Source organism: Pantherophis guttatus, chromosome 5, assembly GCF_059756535.1.
Source record: "Pantherophis guttatus breed Tessera chromosome 5, ASM5975653v1, whole genome shotgun sequence".
NCBI lineage: Eukaryota > Metazoa > Chordata > Lepidosauria > Squamata > Colubridae > Pantherophis > Pantherophis guttatus.
Window position 1 is genome coordinate 41,769,187 of NC_142067.1, and position 27,343 is coordinate 41,796,529.

Sequence of the window (27,343 nt, forward strand, 5' to 3'; positions counted from 1 at the left end):
ACAAAACTGTCTTTTCTTTTTTAATGTAATGTCAGGTACTCTGGCTGCCTAATTGTACAATAGTTTTTTTTTTCCCCAGATGTTTAAATATGTTGGTTATCCATGATTAAAGCACTGAATTAGTAGAAACTTGAAGGTGACAGTAATGCGCAGTGTGATCATAATGATAATGGAGGCTGTGCACATTCCAAGCAGCTATTCTGCCTGGTGATATAAATATTTTGTGCATTACGTAATCTTGTATTGACTATACATTCTTGAAACAGCAGAATATGACAAATGGCCAGCTGGACCTTTAAAAAAACATCCTCTTTTTATACTTAGAAATAATTAGATTGACAATACAATTTATATGATGCTAGGGAATTGGCAACTTTATTTCTAGAGGCACTAAGATTCTTGCTTATCTTTTGCCACCTTATTTGTCAATGATTTTTGTAAATACTTCGATGAATCTGTACAAACACTAAGGTATGCAGCAAACCAATTGATTTAAAGTGATGATATAGAAACTTAATCCATCCAAATAGATCAATATAACCAACATTAAAGGTGTAATCCACTTTGGGATCATATGTTACTGTAGAATTATGAATACCATGAATGGTATGAATTTATAAGATCACCAAATATAAGCTATCACAAAATATAAATTACCATACAGTAATTTTGAGGAAAGGAAAATATTTTTAAATGATAGTTATGTTCGTAAGTGATATATTCTGTCTTTCCAAATAAATAGCTAATAAATGTAAAGTCTAAAAGAATTATAATTTTTATTGTAAATATATATTTTCTGCAATAATCACATTTGAATAACACCCACTACCATATGCAGGCATGTTCTAAAAAGGTAATATTTTTAGGCATAACTTAAAATATACTTTGTTTTAAAAGTATACTTTTAAAGCTATACATTAAAAATCATTGCAGCTTTCATTCTTAATCTTTTTTAGTAAGAAACATTTAGCCATGCTTTCAAAATAACTTGAGAACAAGATTCCATTCTTAATGCATATAATAACATCATTACCTTAGAATTAGACATATCATTTGAAGTCAGCTTCAATAATAGTAGCCTTTTCGTGTTCTGATATCTGACTGCTTTCTTGATACTTCATGACATTTCTGGTTCTTGTGGTCTGTATCCGAAGTTGAACTTTTCATATTTTGCAGGATCTCTGAAACAGTCTGATTGAAATTATAGCTTTATAGTTAGTTAACTTTATTTTGAACATTCGTATCTAGCCAGCCATCCTATTTCAAATCTTTCGTGTAAGCCTGAAGATTTGTATTGCCAACTCCACACATGCTGAAATGCATTCACCAATGCATTCATACTCCAATAGATATGCAGGGTAAGTCTTTCTTCATATTCTTTCAGTTCCTATTTTGTCTCAGGCTCATAGAACCATTTCAATATAGTTTAAAGCATTAACCACTGAAGTAGTCTCTAGCTTCATGAATCTGCCAATTCAAGTACTGTAAAAAGGGAGTTGCTAATTCTTACTTCATTTCAGCTCCATTGCTTGGCATGATGTGACGCTGCACATGTGACAATAAAGGCTATTACGTAACGACAGTGAGCTAATTCTTGATAATTAAGGTTTATACTTAAAGGAAATATCATAGACTTTTGTATCATTTTGGTGTTCCATTTGTTGAATCCTCTTTAATAAAATGTGTTTTCTGAATCAATCTTTATAAACTCATTTTCTACAGTTTTAGCTTCTCATAAAGAACTGGCAAGTCTTGAACACAATGAAATCTTTCTTTCTTCCCTTTTCTCTTAACTTTCTTTTTTCATATTTTGCAGATTGATTTTTGCTCATTTTCTTATATGACTAAGCCACCTAATGTACTTTTTTATATTTTTATATTCAAACTACATTTAGTAAACACCCGTAGATTAAGACTCTTGACTTCTTGTTTTAACACAGGAAGTTTTTAGGAAAATCTTCACACTACCTTTGGTTTGATTGGTTTTTCGTGATATACCCAAGTATTCCAGCTACAGTGTGGGCAGAAGCATTCTCCCATATAACCATGTTTGTTTTTTCTGACAAATAGTAATCCCTCACAAAATGCCATATACTATCCACTACCTTTCCACTAGTATTTGCACATCTGAAAATTTCTCCATCCATTGTTAGCAAATATTTTACCAAGGTAGACAAGTTCATTTGTTTAATTTTAAAAATAACATTCTAAATTCATTCACATTTTATCATTTATTCAGTTAGATAACCTATACCTGCAGTCTTAATGTTTTCAGCATTCTAATAACAGATTCATACTTTCTTGCAGTTAAGTAGTGCTTGCTAAGCAGTTCTTCTGCCTGAATCGTCTACTGGAGTGTGACAAAAGGACTTTTGGAAATGTAATCATTGTGAAGAATTTTGAAGTCAGAAATATTCAAGTTTAAGGATGAAATGATATTTCTTTACAAGATAATGCTAACACAGATTCTATATAGAGAGCTTTATGCTGTTTCGTTCCCTAGCATATTGTAATAATGGAGTGTTTTATGTACAATAGAAACTTATGTACAAATGTACTTAGCCATGAAGTTGATTGGAGCCCTTGGGCTAAGTACTGAACATTTCCAGATGGTGATTTGATGTGATGCAAATTTCCAATTCCCCAACATCCTCAGATAATCTATTTGGATTTTTTCTGACTTGCTTCTGAAATGAATAAAATTTGATATCCAGCAGTTTCAACTTGGGTTTATAGGCATCTGTTTTCCAGTTAGAAGAGACTTAATGCTGTTCCCCTTCTTCTCAACAAATAGATTATGTTTTATATAGCCCATTTTAGTATCCTGCTGGGAGTTTTGGTCCTGGGGAAAGTCCTGAAATTCGTTTTTCCCCCTACTGTGTGAGTCTTGCTGTGCCGTTATATGTGTGTATTTCCCTGGACTAGCCAGAATGTTGCTTTACCGTACAATGACACTCTGGCGAATGAAAAGTTCCTGTGGCTTCTGAATACATTTGTTAATTGCTTTTTAAAGTGATATTCCCCTTCCGGCCTATTGGAAGAATCATTTTGCAAACTACCAGTCAAATCTGAAGAAATATATGTGGACAAATTGCAACTATTATTATAACGCATGAATATTGTGGATATGGGGCCAGGAATGTTAGAAATGTGTTACTTTTCTTGTCAAAAAAAGCATGAAAAGCTGTTTGTTAATTCAATAGAGCACTAAAATATGTTTCTGTATGTGACTGGTTCTGTATGTCTTACTGATTAGTTATCCTGAAGCAAAGGATGTGCACTGATTGGTTGGCATTCTGGTCAGCAATTGGCTATTATCAAATAAGATATCTCTGCAAACTCCAAATTTGCAATCATGTCGATAGTATCAGGCTCGAAATTTTTGACATTTTTGGATGAAGATAAGTACAGAAATACAGATTGATTTTAAACTATTTTGGAAATTATTAGATAATAAGACTTGTCATGTGACAGATCTAATTCATAGGATAGTTGTACACATACATTAGCAATAGCACTTCGACTGACTGTATATACCACTTCACAGTGCTTTACTACCCTCTCTAAATGGTTTACAGAGTCAGCATATTGCCCCCAACAATCTGGCTCCAATTTTAGGACTACTAATTGATAAATATAGATTAGTATAGATATATAGATATCTGTGATCCTTGAAAGAAGCTTGAATATTTAAAAAGAAGCTAATCCTATTGTGTTAATTGTTATTAAGCCTAAAATAAATGATAAGAGGTATATTTCTAAAAGTGATCAACTCATGGTTTTAATGAGTTTATATTCAATGTTCAGATTTGAGAGTATATGAACATTGTTGCAAAATTGCTTTTGCAAAGCTACTTTCCTTTTTATATCTTGATATCAATCTCCTTATGTGTTTGTTTCTGTGCAGCTGCATATTTTTATTCAAAGATGTTTAAGAATTATTATTTGAAGAAAACACAATATTTGCTGAAATTACTAGAATTACATTATATAGCTATTAGGAAAAACATTTAAGTGAAATATATTTCCATTAAAGATTTTTTCCTTCTTTTCCTTTCTGATTAGTTTTTTAAAAAATAAACTAATACTGAACGTGATGGTATAAATTATTAGGACTTATAATAATCATTTCCCATTTAATGGAAATCCGTATAATGAAATTCAAACCTCATGGAAATATATATTTTTAATGTAGCTTGAGAAAAACGATAAATATGTTTTGTGACAATTTGTAAAAATCTAAATAAATGCTGCAATTGTTATTTTACTAAGTTGTTGTGATGGCTTATGGTGAGTCCACTTGCATTGTTACGATAAGCATACAGAGGAAATATCTTAAGCACAAAGACTTGGGAAGCAGCAGTTAACACAATGGCTTTACTGAATATTATTGGTAGGTGTGACTACCTTTCCTGTGAATTTTATGAGTTTTTATTATGATTTTTATGTACCTATGTATTGTCTTATACAGGTAGTCCTTGACTTGCAACAGTTCATTTAGTGACCATTCAAAGTTACAACTGCAGTGAGAAAAGTGACTTATGATTATTTTTCACACTTATAACTGTTGCAGCATCCCAATGATCACGTGATAAAAATTAAGACACTTGGCAGCTGACTCCTATTTCTGATGATTGCAGTGTCCCAGGGTCATGTAATCCCCTTTTGCAACCTTTTGACAAGTAGAGTCAATGGGGAACCAGATTCACTTAACAACAGTGTTACTAACTTAAAAAAATTCAGTGATTCACTTAATAACTATGGCAAGAAAAGTCGTAAAATGGGCTAAAATTCACTTAACAAATGTCTCGCTTAGCAACATACACTTTGGGCTCAATTATGATTGTAAATCTAGGACTACCTGTATTATGTGCATTATTGTATTGTTGGTTGTTTTTACCTCTTTGTAATTTGCCCCAAAGACTGAAATGAGTATGTAAAATTATTAATATTACATATTAACATTACATATTGTTTTTCTATACACGTTCAGGAAGCCTGTTTTCTCAGAATTGCATTGTTAATTGCACTATTCACTAAGTCTGCGTTACAATTACTATTAGTCTTGTCATCATTCCTATCACCCATCTCCTCCCACTTATGACTGCATGACTGTAACTTTGTTGCTTGTATCCTTACGATTTATATTGATATTGATTATTTTCTAGTATGATTTGATTGCTTATTTGTACCCTATGTGTTAAGGATATTGTTGTGTTACCAACCAGCAGAGTAAATGCACAGAGAAACGGTACTGAGAGCAATGAATACAATACATACAAACTGGTTTAACAAAGCTTTTACTTTGTAGTGAAAAAACAATTGCATAGTCTTTTAATCAATCCAAGTCTTTAGCCATTCAAATCAATCCGAAGTTACAGATATCTTCTTACCAAACAGCAGTAAGTAATAAACAGCAATTCAACGCTGGTAACAAATCACGATGATAGCAGATCCATCCACTTCTTCACATACGACGGTAACAGTTCCAACCAACAAGTCAAGCAGCAAGTCAAGCAATGATGAGAGCAAGTCCAACAATGCCTATAGCTCGGCTTCCTTCTTATATACAGTTTACACTAGTAATTATCCACTTAAGATAAGTGAAGTCAGCAGTGCAATGACTCAACAGTACAATTATTATAATTGCAGTCAGCAGTTAGTCAGCAGTCATTAGTCATTACAATGACTCAGCAGTACAATTACTCAGCATTACATCTTAGAGTTATAGAACTCATTTAAAGTGATAGAACACATATATTGCCTGAACAACCTGTTAGACTTATACCATATCCTAACACTATGACTATCATTAAGTGTTGTACTTACGATTGTTGACGAATGTATCTTGTCTTTTTATGTACATTGAGAGCATATGCATCAAAGGCAAATTCAGTGGTGGGATTTGACCGGTTCTACCTGGTTCGGGTGAATCGGTAGTATCGGTGGCAGGAGGCTCCACCCACCCATCCACCCGGACGTCATCATGGGTGCTCTGCGTATGCGTAGAGGTGGCACGTGTAAGTGAAGCGCACACACACGTGCACTTACATTTGCGAACCAGTAGCGAAGGTAAATGAATACCACTACTGGACAAATTCCTTGTGTGTCCAATCATACTTGGCCAATAAAGAATTCTATTCTATTCTATTTTAATTGAATACTTATTGCTCTTTACTCTGTGCCCCTCATTTGGGCTTGGGAGTTTATAGGTAGAGGAGAAGCATGAGATAAAGCAGCAAAGAATCCCCCCAAATCTCCCCAAATCATTCTTCAAAGCCCTCATACTAAGGTCTGTGACCTATCACTGGTGCTATTTCTGAATATGAATCTAGCATTTTTTGACAGAGATACCTGGAATTTTTGTAGAGAACTTTAATGTCACTGAAATTATTTTGGATATTGGTTTACAATCCCAAGAGTGACGGCCAAGAGTCAGAAATACTTTAAATGACAGGTACGGAGTCATCTCACTCTAGTTTGGTGAGAGCTCTCCTGCTTTTCTAGGAAGACTCACCATCCTGCAAGACAGCTGCAAACTAAAGGGTGTTGCTGAGGTACTTCCCAATAAAGCAGAAGAGTAAAGCCTGGCACAAGATGATTTGAGGGAGGGGAAGCAACCCCAGCAATCCAGGATCTTTCCTTAGCTTATGCCATATTAAATTGTTTGGCAAGTGGTTCTGTCATGACAATTTAATACGGCACAAGCTAAAGAAAGATCCTCATAAGTATCCTAATGAGGCAAATAGGTTTGGCAATGAAAGCATTGCAGAGTTTGCTGGCATACTTTGCTCTTGGCTCATGAACTAGAAGGAAACACATTAAGCTCAGTTGTAAAAGAGAACACGAAGTGTCTAAGTAAAAAATATCTATTATTCATTATCCGTTGCATCTGAAAATTACCATTGCAGATATTCTTAATATTTGAGGCTTCTTGGTCTTGCAATCATCATGAGAATTTAACTAAAAAAAGTTGCAAGCAAACTGATTTGGAGTTAAGAACTGCTTCATAGTATTTATTTATTTGTCCCATGTGTTCAAATTAAAACAATGTTAAACTTTCATTTTACCTTCTTAATGCTATCCCATTGAAATTTTAATAGATAAATACTTGAAAACTTTATATGAGCATTGCTTTGCCCTTATGTGGGAAAAGGGAATTTAAAAAGTTTGTAATGATCTTTTATCCTGGAATACAATTTTTTTCTCAAGTTGGTTATTTGAAATATGCTAAATTGTGATAGATGATACCAAATATATTCTCAGTATTCAGCTGACTGATGGTTTATAGGCTAAATTTTCAGTGGCAGCCAATTAGTGCAGTATGTAATTAATTCAGTGGAGGTACATTCATCTACTAATGGTTTAATGTTTCTTCTTCTTTTTCTGTACTTCTTTTACCACTTAGAGTGTCGGGAGATGTTTAATGTTTAACTAAAAGGAATGGGAATAAGTTAAGTTTCATAAGATATGAGAAATTTCAAATTTTAAATTATTTCATTTTTCTTCGTTCAACTTGTTATCACTCCATAATAGAATAGAGGACTTATACATGTCTATATCTTAAATTATTTAGTCATTTGATATAATAGTGATGCTGATAATCATGCTAATGACTAATGCTTTTTTAGTCACTATTTTTTGAAATAATTAGCAACATAGTACTTTTTGCATATGATCACGTAGTCCTTGATCCCTCTTCTGATTATCTAAGATCTAAGCTCTAAGCACCCCGTGGGCCGGATCCGGCCTGGGAGCCTTGAGTTTGACACTCCTGCTCTACATAATGTTAATTGAATGTAACTAACTTGCATATTTTGTATTGGACATGTAGGATTGTATTGTACATGTAGAATTGAGTGAAAACTTTAACAATCTGGACCCAGGGGTTCTTTTAAAGTGCAGTCTAATTCTCTATTCCTGTAACAAATGGAAGGTTTCCCTTGAATTGAAAATAGAAAGTATGATGAAGTATGATTAAACTTCCGGATTCTTACATTTGCCATTATGTAATAATAATAAAAAAAGTACTTATGCAATGTCTGCTTTGGGCTTTGAAGGAACTTCATTCACTATTTTTTTATATTTGAAATAAAAAATTCTGAAAGGCAAATAACAATAAATGTATCTTTAAAAGAACGGTACATAATGCAATTCACAGGACTTTGGACAGGACAGTGCTAGAAAAAAATAACAAAGGCATTCTTCTGCTTTGGACATACATGTCCATCATGATAACAGTAACTGTGGAGAGCATTTCACTTTCTTTCATATTTGCTACAAAACTCTGATAATCTTTAACTGTGACAAATATGTAGAAACAAAACAAACACATTAAACAATGTGTTTATTTCTGAATTATAACCAGAAACTCATGGGAGATCTACTTCAATATTTTCCCTTTTAACAGACATGGAAGCATAGATTTTTTTTCTACAGTTCTTACTAGAATATTTTTAAAAATTGTAAAAAGTATGTAAGGTTTTTGTCTAGCATCTGAGATTATTTTAAAATAAAAAGCTGAAAACAATAAATGATATCCAAAACAATTATTCTTTCTTGATTTTCTGCAGGAGCTTGCAATGTTGGCAAGACAAATTACCAGAAAATAAGTTGTTTATTTTTTTTATGTTCTTTATAAACTACCTTCATTCTCTATGCATACAAAACTTTAATATATGTCTCATTTAATATTTATAGTGAAGAAAAACAGTAAGCTATGGAATGTACTTGACATAACCTTTAATCTAACCATATGAGAGTATAGTCCTAAAATATACATTTAAAAGACACCATTATTTGTGTGAGAAAGATTTGCACAATTTTCCCTGCATTGTGCTTGCACTGAAATAAATGGTTCCTGCCAAAGAGAAGTAGTTTAAGGCTTTCAGCCAAGTCTAGCTTCATCAACCAAGGAAAGTAGGTAAATATGTTTCTTGAGGGCATTCATAAAAACTGATGCTTATATTTTAAAGGCATTTAACTTGCAAACTTTCTATCTTTAAATGACTTTGCCCAAGGTAGAATAGGCATCAGGGGTGGCTAGCTACTTCAGAAAGTAAATATTGTTAGTATTTCATCATCAGCTTCAAAATATCCTTAAGGAAAAGGTTTATTTTTTTAAATGAGATAGATAGATTATATGAAATTATTTATTATTATATACTCCCGAGTCAACTGGGATTGCTTCTAAATGCTCTTACAAATATAATAGCCAATCTTGAGTTAATTTTAGCCTGAAGCTTTTTGACTTTTTATATGCAGAGATAATGAAGGATGGAAGATGCAAAACTGCAGACTTTTGGCTATGCAGCAAATTCTTCCCAACCATGTCTAATAAATTATACAAAATTGCAAGCTAAAAATGGTTTGGGATTGGAGGAATTCCCAGAAATAATATGCAAAATATATTACCCTGGATAGTTAGGAAATGTTGTATTTTGTGTAGGAATTGATGCTATATGAATGAATATATTCTGTGTTATGTGCTAGAAATAATGTGTAGTCCATGTTACATTTTAACAAATTACTTAAGAAATTGTTTTCAAATAAAATGCATTTATTCCTACCCACTTGTTTCATTTGTACATACCATTATGTTTATCAGATATTACATCTCTGTTAAATTTGGTTTTACATTTGGTTTAAATATATCATTATTTTTTTCTCTTTATTAATTAAGCTACTCCTGAGCTATATAAACCTATTATGCCCTTACATTATTCTAAGACCTGCTTAATTACCAGTAATAATTCTACATGAACTTTCATTTTAAATAATATAAGGAATTGTTATAATTTGCAAGATTGAATGGAACACTTAGAATATAAAATAATATCCTAATCCTAATAATACAATCATTTTCAAATAACTGTGCATAGGATTTTAGCTTAAGTCATAAGGTAATGATTAGACAACACAGCTATTAAATAAATCATGAAAGCAATACTTCAATGGAATAAAAGCTAGCTTACTCAAATTAGAAAACTGAAGCTAAACGTCACTTTGAATTATTAATAATTTAAAAATTGCTACAGAAAATTTTTTATTATTTCTGTTCCTTAAAAGTTTAGTACTATCACACTGGTTAACATTTGTCACTTTTATGGACAATTGAGAGTATAAAGAGCCTGTCGATACAGTTAGTCCAATAAAATGTTCTATGTCTGCCTGGAAATTTGAAAATCATTAAAAATAAGCTCCCATGGCATGGGGAACCAGAAAATGAGGCAGTTTAATTGGGAGTGGATTGGGCCCTAAAGAATGATAAATACAGCTTTTCCTCTTCCATCTTGATTTGTTTTTTGTCACTGAAAGTCCATGTTGGCTGAATCAAACAATTTATGGCAAATCTTATTATTTGTGCTGTGCAGACCCATTCATAAATAGATCCTTGACTATTGTTTCTGTAGCTTCATGAAGTGTGTGTGTGTGTGTGTGTGTGTGTGTGTGTGTGTGTGTGTGTGTGTGAATGAAAACCTGGCTTTGTTTTTAATATCAATATCTAGTATTTGGATTCTATTAGGGATTATTGAAATTAGGTCTAAATAAAAATAGTTTGGCGAAGGCTATTTTAAAATAACTGTTTTGTGGTTCTAGTACAACAATGGAAGTAAGCATTTCACTCACATTTCTGCTGAGTAGCATATTTCACACAGTTCTTTTGTTGATAATTGCCTAATTAGTTTCATTATTACTTGCTAGGTTGGCTAAATTCTGAAACAGTTCTTACTCTGCTGTGTTTATTCATATGGGAAGTAATTGAGATGGCTTCCCCAGATGACAGTTTGGATGAAGAGAAAAAGCCAGAGCCAGCTCTGGGGACTTTGGATGATGTTGAGGAAGAGCACTGAGAACTTGCTGAAGGCTCTGAGTCAGGAGTGGAGAGGCCAGGTATTCAGAAGGGTCACTGGAAGAATGACCAGATGAATGCTGTCTGGAACAGAAAAAAGTGAGATGCAGCTGCAGCCGGAGAGCTCAGAGATCCTGTTGGAAGCCCAGGGTGGAGAAAGCACACAGCTGAAGCTTATCAGAGGAAAGGAGGAAATTCCTTCTCCATCACATACATGGATGCACAGGGCTGAGCGGAGGCAGGTGGAACAGAGTTGGCGAGGCTTCTCACGAGGTGCCAGTCTCACCCCTCCTACAGGATTGCTCTGGCAAGTGCCTTTAATCAGATGAGCGGAATGGGGTGGGTTGTTGGAAACAACTGACCATTCTCCTCCATGTACATCCTTCATTTCTATGATCTTGGCTTTCTTGATCCTGGACTGTTGTGCATTTGGACTTTGGACTTGTATGTGGATTTTTGAATTCAAACTTCGGATTGGGCCTGAAATGTGACTTTATAGACCTTGTCTTGGGGGCAAGTGAGGGCCTTGGGAATCAACATTAAGGGCTTGAACTGTCAATAAAGTCCTTAAAATTTCCTTGCATGTGCGTGTGTTGACTAGAACAGGACATAATGGAAGATGTCTAAAAATAGGATTTTATCTGTCACACTATATTTGCTTAGATCTTAAATCCAATATCTTTTCCTTGCCTATGAGCCTATGTAATATATGGAATTAGCCATGATATGGCTCAAATAGGAAACAGCACTTAGCCAATTCTGACTTACTCGCATCTGTTAGAAGTGAAAAACAGTTTTCTCTTTTTTCTAAATGAAGAAGACATTCAGTTCCAACAGGTCTTTGATCAGATCCTGATTGGCAGTATAGCTTTTCTGTATTGGAAAAATATCTTACCTATACCCTACAGCTGTCCTGTCTAAAGCAAATTCAATGGGTAAATGGAGTATCTGGCCCATAGACCACGACTTTCCATGTTTGATTTTTTTAAGTGTAATTCTTTTAAACATTATAGAAGTGTGAGTCAGTAATATATGTGATTGCTGTGAAATTTTTTTATCAAGTTTTTTATGTTATATTACATATACATAACAATGCGTGAATAGTGTGACACCTGGGTGTCATACATTTCAGTACAGATAAAATAATAATATTAATCATTGTTATCACATTCATCCAGTTTATATATTTCTAGTAGTAATAAAATTTATATCAGATTATAATCTTTCATTATTTCATACTGTTTAAACATACATAATTCTACCGCCATTTAGTATCTAACCTCCGTCTTATCATTGCACTTATTTTATAAAAATGTGTATACTAATAGTCTCCTTTTTTCTTATTTCTGCTTTATTCTAACTTTTATTCATGTCACCATTATATTAAAAGACATTCCCTTTGTATTGCAATACTATCATTATTTCATTGTTCAATATTTAAATATACAATTTTAATACCAATCACAATATTATTTAAACATGTAAATTAATTCTATTCATATTCTTTACATTCATCCAATCTATATAATTCCACTATTAATACACCTGTTTATATTAAAATATGTTCTTTCCTCATTTTATTATTCATTATTTCACTTTATTATTCCACTGCAAATCATATTATTTAAATATACTCAATAATACCATTATTCAATCTCTAATTTTCCCATTCTTAATACTTAGTTCTTATTCATATTTTCCATATTTCCCTTTTTGAATCTATTTGTATTAAAATACTATTCTTCATTGATTCATTATTCAGTGTTTCAATATACTATTCTAATGCCAATCACTATATTATTTAAACACAAAATAACTCTATTCATATTCTTTGCTTTCATCCAATCTATACAATTCTAGTATTAATACACATTTATATTAAAATATGTTCTTTTCATTATTTAATTGTTCCACATTTACCAATCACAATATTATTTAAACTTACTTAGTAATATCATCATTCAATCTCTAATTTCCCATTTTATCACTTTTGTTTCATCATGTAACAGCGCTGATTTGAACCAACTATCCGACTTGTGCTTTGCTTTTGGCTGTGAATCTACAACACCCTTAGTAAAACTTGCACTCTCATCTCTGCTTGTGGTGATTTGTTACGTTCGTGGCTCGAGACAAGCTGAGAGAAAGTCAGCGCTGTGCGCAACTGCAGGACGGCGCTATTTATCCCAAACTTAACTCCGAAACCAGCATCCGGCACTTAGTATCCAAGCCACTCCCCACTGATCAGCTGTTTAGCGGTTGTGGTAGTTCCGATGTCATTGAACATCGCTGACCAGGAACCGAGCGGGAGGTTGATGGGTTCAGGGATCGCCGGAACTACCGTGACCGCTAAAAGCTGGTCTTGGAGTTAAGTTTGGGATAAATAGCGCCATGCTGCAGTTGCGCACAGCACTGACTTTGAACCAACTATCCGACTTGTGCTTTGCTTTTGGCTGTGAATCTACAAAAACCTGCACTCTCATCTCTGCTTGTGGTGATTTGTTACATTCGCAGCTCGAGACGAAAGACAAGCTGACACCTAGTCAATCTAAGTGTTTCTCCCATCCCTACCCTCTTCCACTGTCTAGCTTTAAAATTATCAGCCCGGACTCCTGTCTCCCTTCCCAAGTATCTTCCTGCTTATCCCATTCTCTTTTCAGATCTCTTAGAATGTTTTCCCCCTGGTTTGATTCATCAAACATTAATTTTATTGATGACTCCTCATTATCTTGTTTTAGTTGATTCCTCAATTCTGTTTTTCTCTCTATTCCTTCTGGTAGCTCTTTCCTTTCCTGGGCATCTTGGTGATTACTCATTAGCCTTTGTATAATATTTTCCAATTTTTGATCCATGTCATCCATTAATTCCATAATCACCTTATATTCTTTCTGTATCATATCCTTTATGCTTTGAAACATCCTTCCACTTGTTACCTTCTTATGTTGCATCTTATCTTGTTTTAATAAATTCCACTTTTGGCCAATAGCCCAAGAACCATTTTTCAAGCCTAAGGTTACTCTTCAAAGTATACACTAATCACAGTTCTTTATGTTCCATAAGTAGTCAGTCAGTTTCATTTACATAGTCTAGGGAGTTATTGAAGCCTCTTTAAGTCATCTTTATAGATTCAATCATATAACTTAACATTCAGTGGTCACTTTAAGCGTCTTCCTTGTTCTCACATTTAAATCTTCAGTGGTCATAGGGCAGATGTATATAGTCCAGTAAATATTTTGATATTCCTTTAAATAGGTATTCCCAGGCTTGTATATATTCCTTTCACCAGCAGGTAGTACTGTCAGGTTAATTTTCAATATTATTATTAAAAATCTGGTTTTAATTATTTTAAATTGTAATTGTAAAGTGTTAATTTTTTAAATCCGTAATTTCAGCTTTTTAAATTGCCTTCCCAATGTCACATCTTCCCAATTTGAGAGTCAATTTCCTACTTTTTTGAAGAATTTTTTCTCTCTCTTTAATCCTTTCCTTCCTGTCTGGTAGTTTTCTCAAAGTATTTGATCACCACTTTAACAGTAAATTCTATATTTCTCTTTTGGGATTAACTTTTGGGTAAAAAAAAATTCCTCACTGTTCCACACTGTTCACCAAAATCCGCTCCAGTTCAAAGTTTAGATGGTCATTGACTGTCCCAGCTTCGTGGTAGGCATCTTAGGCTGTTTCTTCTCCTCATGTGGCTGAGAGGAAAGTAAGCCTTTTGGAGCCCACCAACGGGGAGAATTTGGCACGGAGACCCACTTTCCGTGTCCGATTTTGCTGCAACATCAACCGGAAACCGATTGCTATGAAGTTTTGTCAACAGGTTAAGGATTAAGTTCACAAGAAGGGATACTACTGCTGTATGCTACACTGATCAAACCATATCTGTAATCCTGTATCTCATTCTGGCTGCCACAATATATACAAAAAGTATGCTGAAGAATTGGAAAGTAGGGCCTGGTGGCTCAGCAGACTGATAGCATTGTGATTAACACCAGCTGTCTGCAATTACTGTAAGTTCGAATCTCAACAGGTTCAAGGTTGACTCAGCCTTCCATCCTTTCTAAGGTAGGTAAATTGAGGACCCAGTTTGTGGGGGCAATAAGCTGACTTTGTATAAATATACAAAAGTATGAAGGCTATTGCTTAACGCATTGTAAGCTGCCCTGAGTCTCCGGAGAAGGGCGGCATATAAATCAATTTAAAAAAAAAAAAGTATGAAGAGCAATGAAGAGCAAGAAAGATGGTGACAGCCTTCGAAGCTGAATCCTATGAAGAGTATGAAGCATGATTAAAGGAACTTAGCCTAAAGAAGACATCTTCCAATACCTGAAGGGGTGACATAGGACAATGGAATTTATTCTCTGTAGCATCTGAGTATAAGACAATAATCAATAGATGCAAGTTTTATTTCTATAAGGAAGAATTTCTGACCTGGAAGAACTATGAAGCAGTGAAATAGCCTGCTTCCTGAAGTTGTGAATACTCCATCTCTGGAAGTTTTCAGAAAAAGATTGGGCACCCTTTGTCTGTGATGCAACCTAGACAGAAGGTTGGAGTAAAAGGCCACCAAGATCTCTTTGAATCCTATGAAGTACTCTCCTATACGTCAGTGTTTCTCAAGCTCAAGAAATTTATGCATGCTGGTTGGGAAATTCTGAGAAATGAAGTCCACCCAACTTAAATAAAATAAAATTTAAAAATGTTAACCATTGGAAAAAAATTAAATTCTGTATTATAGAGATACCTTTTCAAGGCCAACCCACTGGTACAAAAATAGTTTACAATTGAAAGTGCTCAACACTTAGACTATTGTAAGTTAAAGAGCAGCTATTCATAAAGTGAATAAATCCTTTCATTGAACGATTTGTTTAATTTACATTATTTAAGGTCATTCTGGACACAAAACAAACTTTTGACAAAGTACAGTTTGTCAGTCACAAAAAGTGGGCTGAGATCAGCATGCCCTTTTATCCAATTCCCTTATGGTACTGAACTGATGAATGACCTGAGCAAATGAACATAATCTTTGTTTACTTTTTCATCTTTAAAGCACTATTTGTCAAAGGGAAATTATTAAGATTAATGCAGATAGTATGGTTATTTGAATACAACATAGTTTTTAGAATTACAGAATTAGCACCTATTAATTACCTAAAACATAGTAATACTAGCATCTAAAGCGAAAAAGAAATAAATATAATAAAATAATTTATTAGGCACATCTGCTAAACTGCTCACAGCAAGAAAACTTGTAGCTTAATTGCTCCTTGTATGGCACTGGATTTATGGATAGTCTTCTGGCCTCAGTTTCAAATGGAGGAAGCCCTGCCTCAGGCACTGAGTGTATTGCTCAAGAAACATAGGTAACATTACTCATCTGTGTCAAATTAAGGCTTCTATCCTGGGACCAGAAATCATAATGAGGGAAGACTAAGGGCATTAAGGAGAGCTAGTCCTTCAGTAGGACATCCCTTCAGATTTCATCTTATCCACGAAGAAAAATATTATCATTTCTCATCATAAAGTGAAAACAGTGTGTTGTAAATTAGCTTTGGAAAGCTATGTGATGAAAGCAGATTCTTTGCTGCTATGGCTTACTGGTTTTCTTTTCTCCCTTGCTCTGAGGTGGTTTAATACATCTGAGAACCATTTATAGCATAATTATGCAGGAGAATGGAATATATGCAGATACTGTATGTAGTATGCATAGAATATTCTTTGGAATTCTTGAAAAGAAATTGGTTTTGCTCATGATATTATCTAATAAAGGGATTAGAAGCTTGTGCCGCAGGGTTAACACATTCATTTTATTAAGCACTGCAGGAAAGACAGCCCATTTACCAAAAGCCTGCTCTACTAAAAGTTTGTGTGGGACAAGGAAAGGGATATTAAATGCTAAATAATAATTAATAGGTGATGCATGAATTGAAGAGAAACAGCTAAAAAGCAAAACAAAGTATCATAATTTGCAAATTGAAGTTGAGTGATTATGGAGGAAGAAATCAAAGGTTGTATAATAATAGGAGCCCTTGGAGCAAAGGATTGCCTAGATACATGGAAATCCTGAACTTATTAGGCCTGAATACTCTGACTTGGAACTACACTCTACAAAAACACTCTACTTGGAACTGCCTATCTACTTAGAAGATACCTTAACAGCTCTTAGGTCCTTGGTTAGGACCTGAACTGTTTAAGTTTTTACCAGTCCCAGACTGTGATTTGAATTGAAGATTAAATATTAAATAATCATGATGAATTTTTTTCAACTCTATATTTTACTTGCTTTAATTATTGTATTTGCATAAATGTTTATATAAACAATGATTGATGATGAAGAATATACAAAAACCTGCTCCTAAATTAATAAATGCTTATTTTTGCTGTAAGAAAGCAATTTACTGCTTCTCCTCAAATTGTTGTAACTAACTATTTATAATAAAAATCTTCACTGACCATGCATGTGTCCTGCTCCAAAATAGTTTTTTGCCGTATAGAATAGTTATCGGAATTTTCTTGTATATATGTCTTAAGAATGTTACAATAAGAATTAACATCATAAGGCACTTCAGAACCAGGACTCTTTTACAGGGTAGCCAATTTTATTTTATCTCTTCTGACTTTTTACATTGCTTACATTTAATATTCCACATCCCTGAATAAGCTTTGTTTTAACAGAATTGTTATTTATTTTTATTCATATAAGCCACTCAACTCCCAACAACTCTGGAAGTTTTATGACTTTTAAAGGATTTCTTATATTTCTTCAAACAATTTTGCTGATATATTTCATCGTAAATGTGATTAATGTCATTTGAGTTCCCTCCCTAAGGATTCTCACCAAGAGGTTGATGTTGTTGTTAGTAAATTTATGTTGTATGGATATTCTAGTCCAGTTTTATCTAGGTTTCACTCACTAGATTTCTATATAAATCATGTGAATTAAGGGACATTATGACAATCTTACCAGGGCTCAGTAAATCATGGTTTAACAAACATTTAACCCCTTATTCAACATTTAGTTTTGAAATTCACAGACATGTGATAGCAAATGTTTGAATTGTATTGTAGACATTTGTATTGTATTGTAGAATAGTATTGTAGACATTCATTTTAACACATCAATTAATTTCCAGCTGCAGAGCAAAAAAATTAAATCCTTTGTATATCTTCGTTCCAGAATTTAAACTTTTGATTTCTGTCTAAATGCAGAAGTTCACCTAGGTGACTTTGGGTGAGATATGCTTATATAATAGTTTCTGTCTGGGCAGCTTCAACCCTTAAACCACCTCTCCCACTATATTTTCCTATCTCTTGGAAATCGGATGTATTAATTGCCTCTTTGTGATGTTTCTTATTGTGGGTGGCTCCTTCAATTTCTTTTGAGAAGGGAATTTCTGTTTCTTCTAGTATTTCATTTGATCTCCCTCTGTTACAGAACTCTCATATAAATTCATATAAATGTTAAAAGTATAGTGAAGTAAGGGCTTCTATATGCATCTATAATGGTCCTGTGAAGTTGTACAGAGATTCTGGACAGAAGTGATTAGAGATATTAATGGTATGGATATATGAAATCTAGCAGGTTCTGATAGATTCTGGAGAACCAGTAGCAGAAATTTTGAGTAGTTCGGAGAACTGGCAAATACCACGTCTGACTGGCCCCAGAGTGGGGTTGCAGTATGCTTCCCCTGGAGTGGGGTAGGAATGGAGATTTTGCAGTATCCTTCCCCTGCTATACCCTCCAAGCCAAGCCCATCAAGCCACACCATGCCCACCAAGCCATGTCCACAGAACCAGTAGTAAAAAAAAAAAATTGGATTTCACCACATAGGAACATTTATTGTAACTATGCTCTGGAGACATGCTTATTGTTATCTAGTGAAATTACTTAAAGAACTGAAAATAAAATAATTAATTTATGATGGCTGCTGAAAGACTGGCCATAATGCAATGATATGTGTGTGAGCTGCGTTTCACTGGGTAGTTCATTCAAATCAAATCAAAATCCTTATTACAGCATTTAGGCCAGAGAACACTACTGTAAAAATACATCAATATATAATTAATAAAACTAACAGTAGCCATAAAATACAATAACATTAGATAAAATAAATTAACAGTAGTACTAATAACAGTAGCACTCAAATTTGCCCTAATCTTCAGTCGTAGGTAGAACAGTTGGCACAAATGGTGGCACAAAACCAGGCAACATGGAAAGATGGGCCATGTTACAGGTCACAGATAAGCATTGCATTTTTGACCAGGGTAGCATTGCATTTTTGACCACTTTAAAATGAACTACTTGTATGTCTTCTGAAATGCCCTATAAAGAGAGCCACAAAATAGCTTATGACTTAAGGATTTCATAGAGCTATTCCCACCTGCGAAAAACAATCCTGTTTTATATTGCCCTCATAGGACTGCAGAAGGTAGTGTGTCTAAGCTAGTCAAGGTGAAGGCCCAGCGAAACTTCAGAATTAAAACTGAGGAGAGATAAGATGCCCATTTGAGAAAAACCTATGAACTGGGCGGGTAAATACTAGACTTGAAAATCAGATACTAGTTTGAAAATCAATATATCAGATATATTGCTCTAGACGACTACCAACATTTTCAAAGCCTAGTTGGCAAAGGCTTTTCAAAGAGAGACCTAAGGACTGGAGTTTGCTATTGAGCTCTTACTAGCCAAGTTGATTTAAAATGGTGATTTAAATATGAAAACCAATAGGGCAGGGGTGTCAAATTTGATTTCATTGAGGGCTTCATTGTGTTTAACCTTGGGGGGCTGGAGAGGCGTGGGCTGGGTAGGTGTGGCCAGCTCAATGTCACTCATCAAAGCTCTGTTTTGGCTGCGACGGCCCCCTGCAGCCTCTGCCACCAAAAACGGAGCTTAGGGAGGCTGCGTATGGCCCACCTGGGCTCTGCCTTCCACCACAAAAGCCTTCTGCAGTCCTCTGTAGTGAAAATGGAACTCAGAGGGTCCTCCCAAGCTCTGTTTTTACTGGCAGAGGCACTGCGGGCCAGTCCTTCGCTGTTTCCAGGGGGGGCCTATGGCTAGATCTAAGCACCCCTTAGATTAAGCCCACGGGCCTTGAGTTTGACACCTCTGCAATAGCGGATTATTTTTAACAATAAACCAAGGCAATAAAGTTATTCTTTTAGGCAATAGGGTGCCAATGCCTTCAATCTGTTTTTTGTTCCTAGGTACAAAATTGACAAATTTACGACATCATCTAAAGGTATAGCAAGGCTGGAATTGCACAATCAGCTAAAATTGGAGAGTGATAATTAGAAGATGAGAGAGCCTGAATTATGGTATATGGAGAATGAAAATTAGGGGGACTAGAATCCAACCTTGCCATACCCCTCTTTTGGTAGAAACATCTCTAGAAAGATACCTCCAGACAGAGATATAAGGAGGTTGTATAAGAAGGGGCAATTTTTGTCCACTGAGGATCCCTGCAGTTTTTCCCAAAGCTTCTCACTTCTCTTCTTAGGCTCCAAAAACCAAACGTAATTGATTATATTATGATTTCATACAATTATGCTCTTTTAATAATTTTTTGTTTTGGAAATCACCCAAATAGTGACCATTTCCCATTATTCTGGCAGATGAATCAATCCAACTCTTCATTATCCATTTAAAGCTGATGATGCAAAGTTTTAGGTGGCACAAGCTCAGTGAGGGACTCCACATTAGCAAAAGTGGTGAACAGGCTATCCAGCCTTTGTAAAAATAACTTCTTGTTCAACCTTGGGCAAGAATCCAAGGCACTGATAAGTACAGTTTCATCAGTGTCAAATCTGGCCTTATTCTGCATATCTTTAGTCTAATGGCCCAGTTTAGCCGAGGACAAAAATGGTGGGGGGGATAGTTATTAACAACAGGCTTATTATCTGGACCGTGCAATTCAAAAATAGCAATAGAGTAGAATAAAGGATTCTTTCCAGGGTGAAAAATTCTGATTGAGATAATTTCAAAGTTGGCAACAAATGGTTTCCTTTTTTAACTGATATGTGAGGTATAGTAGATTGTTTAGAAGCCAGTAAGATTGCTTGCTACCAGAAGAGTTTATGAGCCACAAAACCATGCACAAATCTACTTGCTGATAGTGGCAGTGAAAAAGCTGTCTCAAAGAAGTGACAATTACTGTTTTGGAGGCCCAGCAGCTGGAATTAAATCTGTTTTAAGATGTGTGAAAAGTAGCCTGATTTAATTGCAGGGAGCAAATAAGTTTTGATGAGGTAACATTTTAAACTGCTTGCATTCCTTTGTAAGTTGTACATTAACAAATTTTGGCATTTAGTCTGAAAGGATGCTGCTTGAACAAGTTATCTAGATTGGGCTTCAATAAAAGCAGAGAGGGTTTCTATATACTATTATTTTATCCAGATTATTTTAATGAAGGCTAATTGTTCAAAAATTGAAATGACAATTTGTGCTATGAACAAATATTGTTTGCAATATATTCAGTTAAGAGAACTTTGCTGATTCTTACATCAAGCAGTTTTATTCTGAATTTCTTTAGAAGGAACTAGGGAGCTAATGGAATGGACTGAAAGATAAGAAATGGGAGTGGGGCAGAGGGGAAGCTATGAAAGAATTGGACCAGTCTGTTAAATTGTTTCTAAGAGAAAGAGAAAGCTCCAATAATTGTTGTTTTTCCATTTCTATTTTGAAGTCCAATTCAAGAGTTCGTATGTGATATTGTTGCTATATAAAGATAATATAATAAGCCTCAAATTTATTAGAATGAGAAAGGTTAAGTTAGTTTACCCATTCCATCCCATCCCATCCCATCCCAATACCTGACTCCTTCCTCTTTTTTTCTTTCCAGAGTTCCAAAATGTGGTGGCATTCTCTCAGGATACCACTTTCTCCCCTCAAATTAAATGTAAAAGAGGAATATGGTGCTGAAATTTATATCTATTAGTTGTGTTATGTCCTTATAAGGACATCCGCCCAGATTGGCTGCCAGCCATCAGGCGGGAGATTTGAATCCCTGTCAAGGGGCGGTGCGTCTGCCGGGAGCGAATATAAGGAGAGCTCCGGCAGCGCGCCAGCAGTCTTGACTCGTTACTTTGTACCTAATAAAGTTATTAGTGTATCGAGCTGGTCCAGTCTTCTTTTCCCTGCGCCGGATCTAACACTGGCGACGAAGGACTAGAGAGAAGAACCTTCACAAGACTCTTGGCATGATCGCCCACCGAACAAAATCACCACACCACAGCGATCTTACAGAATGGCTACCCCGCAAGCCCCGATGACCGCGCTGAACCCGTTCGACCCATCCCGGGAGAAGTGGAGGTCATACATGGTCCGATTCCGGCAGTTCCTGAGAGGCAATGGATACCAGAACCTCGATGAGGAGAGAAAAAGAGCCCTCTTCCTGGCTCATTGCGGATCGGACGTTCTGGAGATGGCGATTGACCTCGTGGCACCCAGGGACATCGAGGAGATGTCCTGGAACGACCTGCAAGAAGTCCTACAGGAGCACTATGCACCTACAGGCACCCCCATCGCAAACAGGTTCACCTTCCAGCAAGAAACCAGCGGGAAGGTGAATCCATCAAGGAATTCGTGGCAGCGCTTCGCCAAATCGCTGCCAACTGCGAGTTCGACAATGTGGACAATGCCATCCGGGACCGCATTGTGTTTGGAATGCGAGATGTGGGGCTGCAGAAGAAGTTCCTCAGCCGGAAGAGGATTCCGCTCAAAGATGTCCTCGACGAGGCAACGGCGGCTGAAACGTCTGAGCAAGCAGCCGCCGCGATGGTAAAAGCAAGGGGGATCCATAAGATCCACAAGTCGGGCCCGACCTCATCAGACGAGGCAACCACTCAATCCGAGTCTGATGAGGAAATGGCCGTCCACAAGGTGTCCCGCCCCCCCAGGCAGGAAAACCCACAGCATGGCGACCGGGGAGAGCGATGCGGCAGCTGCAGAGGCGACCACCCCAGGGCAAACTGCAGATGGAGGGACGCGACCTGCCGCCGATGCCTGAAGAGGGGCCACATCGCAGAGGCCTGCAGAGCCACAGATCCAGCCCCGGAACCACCCAGACCACGATTCCGGGAAAATCGCAAAGATAACCAGAGGACATCCAAACGGTCCTCAAACCAGTCCCGGCGCGGGGAGGAGGAATATCCCCGCAACAGAACGGTGCACCAGACCACCACCATTGCTCACACAAGCGACGAGGGAACCACGAAGTTCCACGTGACGCTGCTAGCAGAGGGGTCACCATGCAAGATGGAGGTAGACTCTGGATCCGCCTACTCCATCATGGACTGGCAGCACCTACAGCAGCTGAACCCGGCATACAAAAGGACCCAGCTGAAAAACCCGAAGGCGAGACTCGTGGACTTCAACGGGAATCCCATCGAAATCCTAGGCAGAGCCACAATCCGGGTGAAGTACAACGACTTCAACGGAAAGCTACCCATCACCACTGTACAGCACAGCCGACCGAACCTGTTGGGTGTGGAGTGGTTCAAGCCACTGGGACTTTCACTTCAGGGCATCCACCAGATCCGCAGGGACGAACTCGACTCCATCATCGAAGAGTTCAAAGAAGTCTTCGATGGTAAGCTGGGGAAATTTGTGGGGAGGCCAATCTCTTTTAATCTGGACAAGGGAATCACCCCAATCAGGCTCAAGCCCCGCCGAGTTCCATTTGCCCTGCGGCCCAAAGTAGATGAGCAGCTGGATAAGCTGATCGCCCAGGGCGTCCTGGAACCGATCAATCATGCCTCATGGGAGACCCCCATTGTGACCCCACTGAAGCATGATGGGTCTGTGCGCATCTGTGCTGACTACCGTTGTACCATCAACAAGGCGTTGGCACAGAGCGCATACCCAGTCCCAGTGTGCAACATCTGCTGCATTCCCTGGGATCTGGAGCAATTTTCGCGAAACTGGACCTGGCCCAGGCTTACCAGCAACTGCCAGTGGATGACAAAACGGCGGAGGCTCAAACAATTGTCACACACAGGGGGGCATTTAAATGCAACCGCCTCCAATTTGGAGTCAGCGCTGCCCCTGGCATCTTCCAATCCATGATGGAACGCCTTCTCCAAGGCGTTCCAGGGGTGGTGCCTTACTTCGATGATGTGCTCATCTCCGGTGACTCAAGAACCCAACTCCTTGAAAGGCTCAGGCTTGTCCTGCAGCGGTTCAAGGCCAAGGGTTTGAGGGTCAGGCGGGACAAGTGCATCATAGGGGTACAGGAAGTCGAGTTCCTGGGCTTCCTCATTGATAGCACAGGCATCCACCCCACCAAATCAAAAGTGGAAGCAATCCATGAAGCTCCAAGCCCAAAAAACAAAACGGAGCTTCAGGCTTTCCTTGGGTTGCTCAACTTTTACGCCATTTTCTTAAAACAGAAAGCCACAGTTGCTGAGCCACTCCACCGCCTGCTGGGAAAATCGGCTTCCTGGAAGTGGGGCCAGGAAGAGGAAGCGGCATTCCGGGCCATCAAAGGACTATTGACGTCCAAAAGCGTCCTCATTCAGTACAGCGAGACGCTCCCCATCAGACTGACCTGCGACGCGTCGCCTTACGGGGTGGGGGCAGTCCTCAGCCACGAACTGCCCAATGGCTCGGAAGCCCCAATCGCGTACTTCTCAAAGACGATGTCCGGCGCAGAACGGAACCATAGCCAGCTGGACAAAGAAGCCCTGGCCATCGTGGCTGGAGTGAAGCGCTTCCACGAATACCTCTACGGAAGAAGCTTCACCATAGTCACAGACCACAAGCCTCTCCTGGGACTCCTCGCAGGCGACCAACCAACCCCGACCTTCATGTCCCCAAGAATGACGAGATGGGCAATCTTCCTAGCTGGCTACTCCTATAGGCTCGTGCACCAGCCAGGCACAGCCATAGGAAACGCTGACGCCCTCAGCAGATGCCCGTCGAAGAAGCCGGTCGAAGACCCAGCCCCCACGCTCCACCTACTGCACATTGATGACGACGCCAGCTGCCCGGTGTCATCCGCAGATGTGGCCGTCCACACCCAAAAGGACCCCACACTCCGCAAAGTGAAATCCTGGATCCTCAGAGGGTGGCCATCGGGAAAGCCAGAGGAAAGGTTCAGCCCGTTCGCCAGGAAACAGGAGGAGCTGTCCACCATGAAGGGCTGTCTGCTATGGGGAGAGAGGGTGCTGATTCCAAGCACTCTGCAACGGCGAACGTTGGAGACCTTGCACAAGGGGCACCCGGGCATCGTCCGCATGAAGGCACTGGCACGGAGTTATGTCTGGTGGCCCTCCATGGACAAAGACATTGAACAATGGGTCTCCAGATGTGACCCGTGCCAAGAAGTTCGCCCAGCGCCGCCGCAATCCGAGGTCGCGAAGTGGGAGACCCCCAGCAACCCCTGGTCGAGGGTCCACATTGACTTCGCGGGTCCGATGCAGGGGCGACACCTCCTCATCGTGGTAGATGCCTTCTCCAAATGGCTCGAGGTGGTGCCCATGGCATCTACCACAACGGACGCGACGATCCGAGCCCTGCGCCGTCTCTTCGCCACTCATGGTCTACCGGATGTGCTGGTCTCAGACAACGGCCCCCAGCTCACATCCTTGGCCATGGAGTCCTTCCTGGCGGGACTGGGCATCCGCCACGCCCTGTCCGCCCCTTACAGGCCGGCCGGAAACGGACAAGCGGAACGCATGGTCCGACTGACCAAAGAGGCCCTCACCAAGATGGGCCCGGGGGACTGGCAAGAGCGCATAGACAATTTCCTCCTCACCCAGCATATCACGCCACACGCCACCACCCACAAGAGCCCGGCCGAACTGTTGATGGGCAGAAGGTTGAGGTCACCCTTGGACCGGCTGCACCCCCAATACAGCCCGGAAGTGACCGCAACCGCCAGCCGCCCGCTTCGCGCCTTCAGCAACGGAGATTCAATTTTCGCGCTGAATTTCAGCGGCTCTCCTAAGTGGCTGAAGGGGAAGATTGCCAGCACAACCGGCCCCAAATCATACATCGTCGAGTTGGAAGATGGACAGTTCGCGAGACGTCACATCGACCAACTCCGAAAAAGGTGGGGGGGAGCGCATGAAAACCAGCCTGACGAGGGAGGCCTACAACACCCCGGTGAGGTAGACCTCCAACACCCCAGCGAGGTAGGCCTACCACACCCAGACCCGGTAGGCCTACAACAACCCGGCGAGGTAGGCCTACCACACCCCTGCGAGGCAGAGCAGCACCACCCCGTCAAGGTCGGCCCAGCCCACTACCAGATGCTGTCACGCCGGCAGCCCAGCGAGGTAGACCGGGGCCAACCGCACGGAGGATGGCAACAACAACCCAGCCAGGTGGGCACCGGGCACAGCAAGGCCAGGGACCACCAACCCAGCCCGCAGGTAGACCGGGACCTGCCCAGAGGAGGAGCAACGCACCCCACCAGTTACAGCAGCCCATGCCAGCCCAGCCAGGGAGACTGCAGTTCAAGGCGAGTAGACCGGGACCCAGCCAAGACGGGCAACCCACGACCCACGGGCGAGGGTGGCACACTACTCACCGACGTGGGGGACCCCCGCCCATCACAAGAGACAGCCAAGAAACGACACCCCGACCAGGATGGCCCCAGGCACCAACCAACGGTAGACCAGGGACTAGGGGGAAGGGGAAGCTGACAACAACCCGGCCAGGGAGACCTGCACCACCCCGGCAGGGGAGACCTCCGCCGCCCCGCGGAGGTAGCGCCGCAACAACACCCCGACCAGGTCGACCACCGCCAGCCAGACAAGGTAGACCGACGCCAGCCCAACCGAGGGGACCAACGCCACCCCTGCGAGGTCGGACGGCACAACAACAACAACGAGAGCCAGCACCACCCGAACCGAGCGGAACCGCCACCCGAGCGGCAGCAAGCCGGACCGAGACCGAACCACAGCGCCCGGGAGACCAGGGAGGAGCAAGAAATGGACTTACCGAGACTCAGACGCTCTTCCCGGGTCGGAACCGAGCAGCCGAGGCGAGGCGAGAGATCCACAGGACAGGAGGAAGACCACCAGGACCAGCGATCCAAGGTCTGCGGTCCGGCTGGAGGCGCTGGGGGTGGCCCCGCTCACTCGACAGCCGAACCGAGCCCGGTTCCGGAGAGGGAACCAGGAGACGAAAGAGCCCCATCCTTCCAGGCCGGAGACGGAGGAGAAGTGAGACTGCGCAGGTCAGCTAGGGTGCCGAGGCGTCCGGCGTACCTGCGCGACTACGTAACGTTTGTGAATGAGATTGACATTTTGGACTAAGGGGGGAGGAGTGTTATGTCCTTATAAGGACATCCGCCCTGATTGGCTGCCAGCCATCGGGCAGGAGATTTGAATCCCTGTCAAGGGGCGGTGCGTCTGCCGGAAGCGAATATAAGGAGAGCTCCGGCAGCGCGCCAGCAGTCTTGACTCGTTACTTTGTACCTAATAAAGTTATTAGTGTATCGAGCTGGTCCAGTCTTCTTTTCCCTGCGCCGGATCTAACAAGTTGGTTCT

At 39.5% G+C, this 27,343-nt stretch overlaps 1 long non-coding RNA gene across 1 annotated transcript in view; it reads right to left on the minus strand.

Annotated features, from left to right (window-relative positions):
* Positions 1–975: 975 nt before the first annotated feature.
* LOC132710339 (uncharacterized) overlaps positions 976–27,343 on the minus strand; it is a 56,487-nt gene continuing 30,119 nt past the window's right edge. Inside the window, exon 3 of the long non-coding RNA XR_009621052.2 lies at positions 976–1,191. This is a non-coding gene — a long non-coding RNA (uncharacterized LOC132710339). The remainder of the gene's footprint in view (positions 1,192–27,343) is intronic.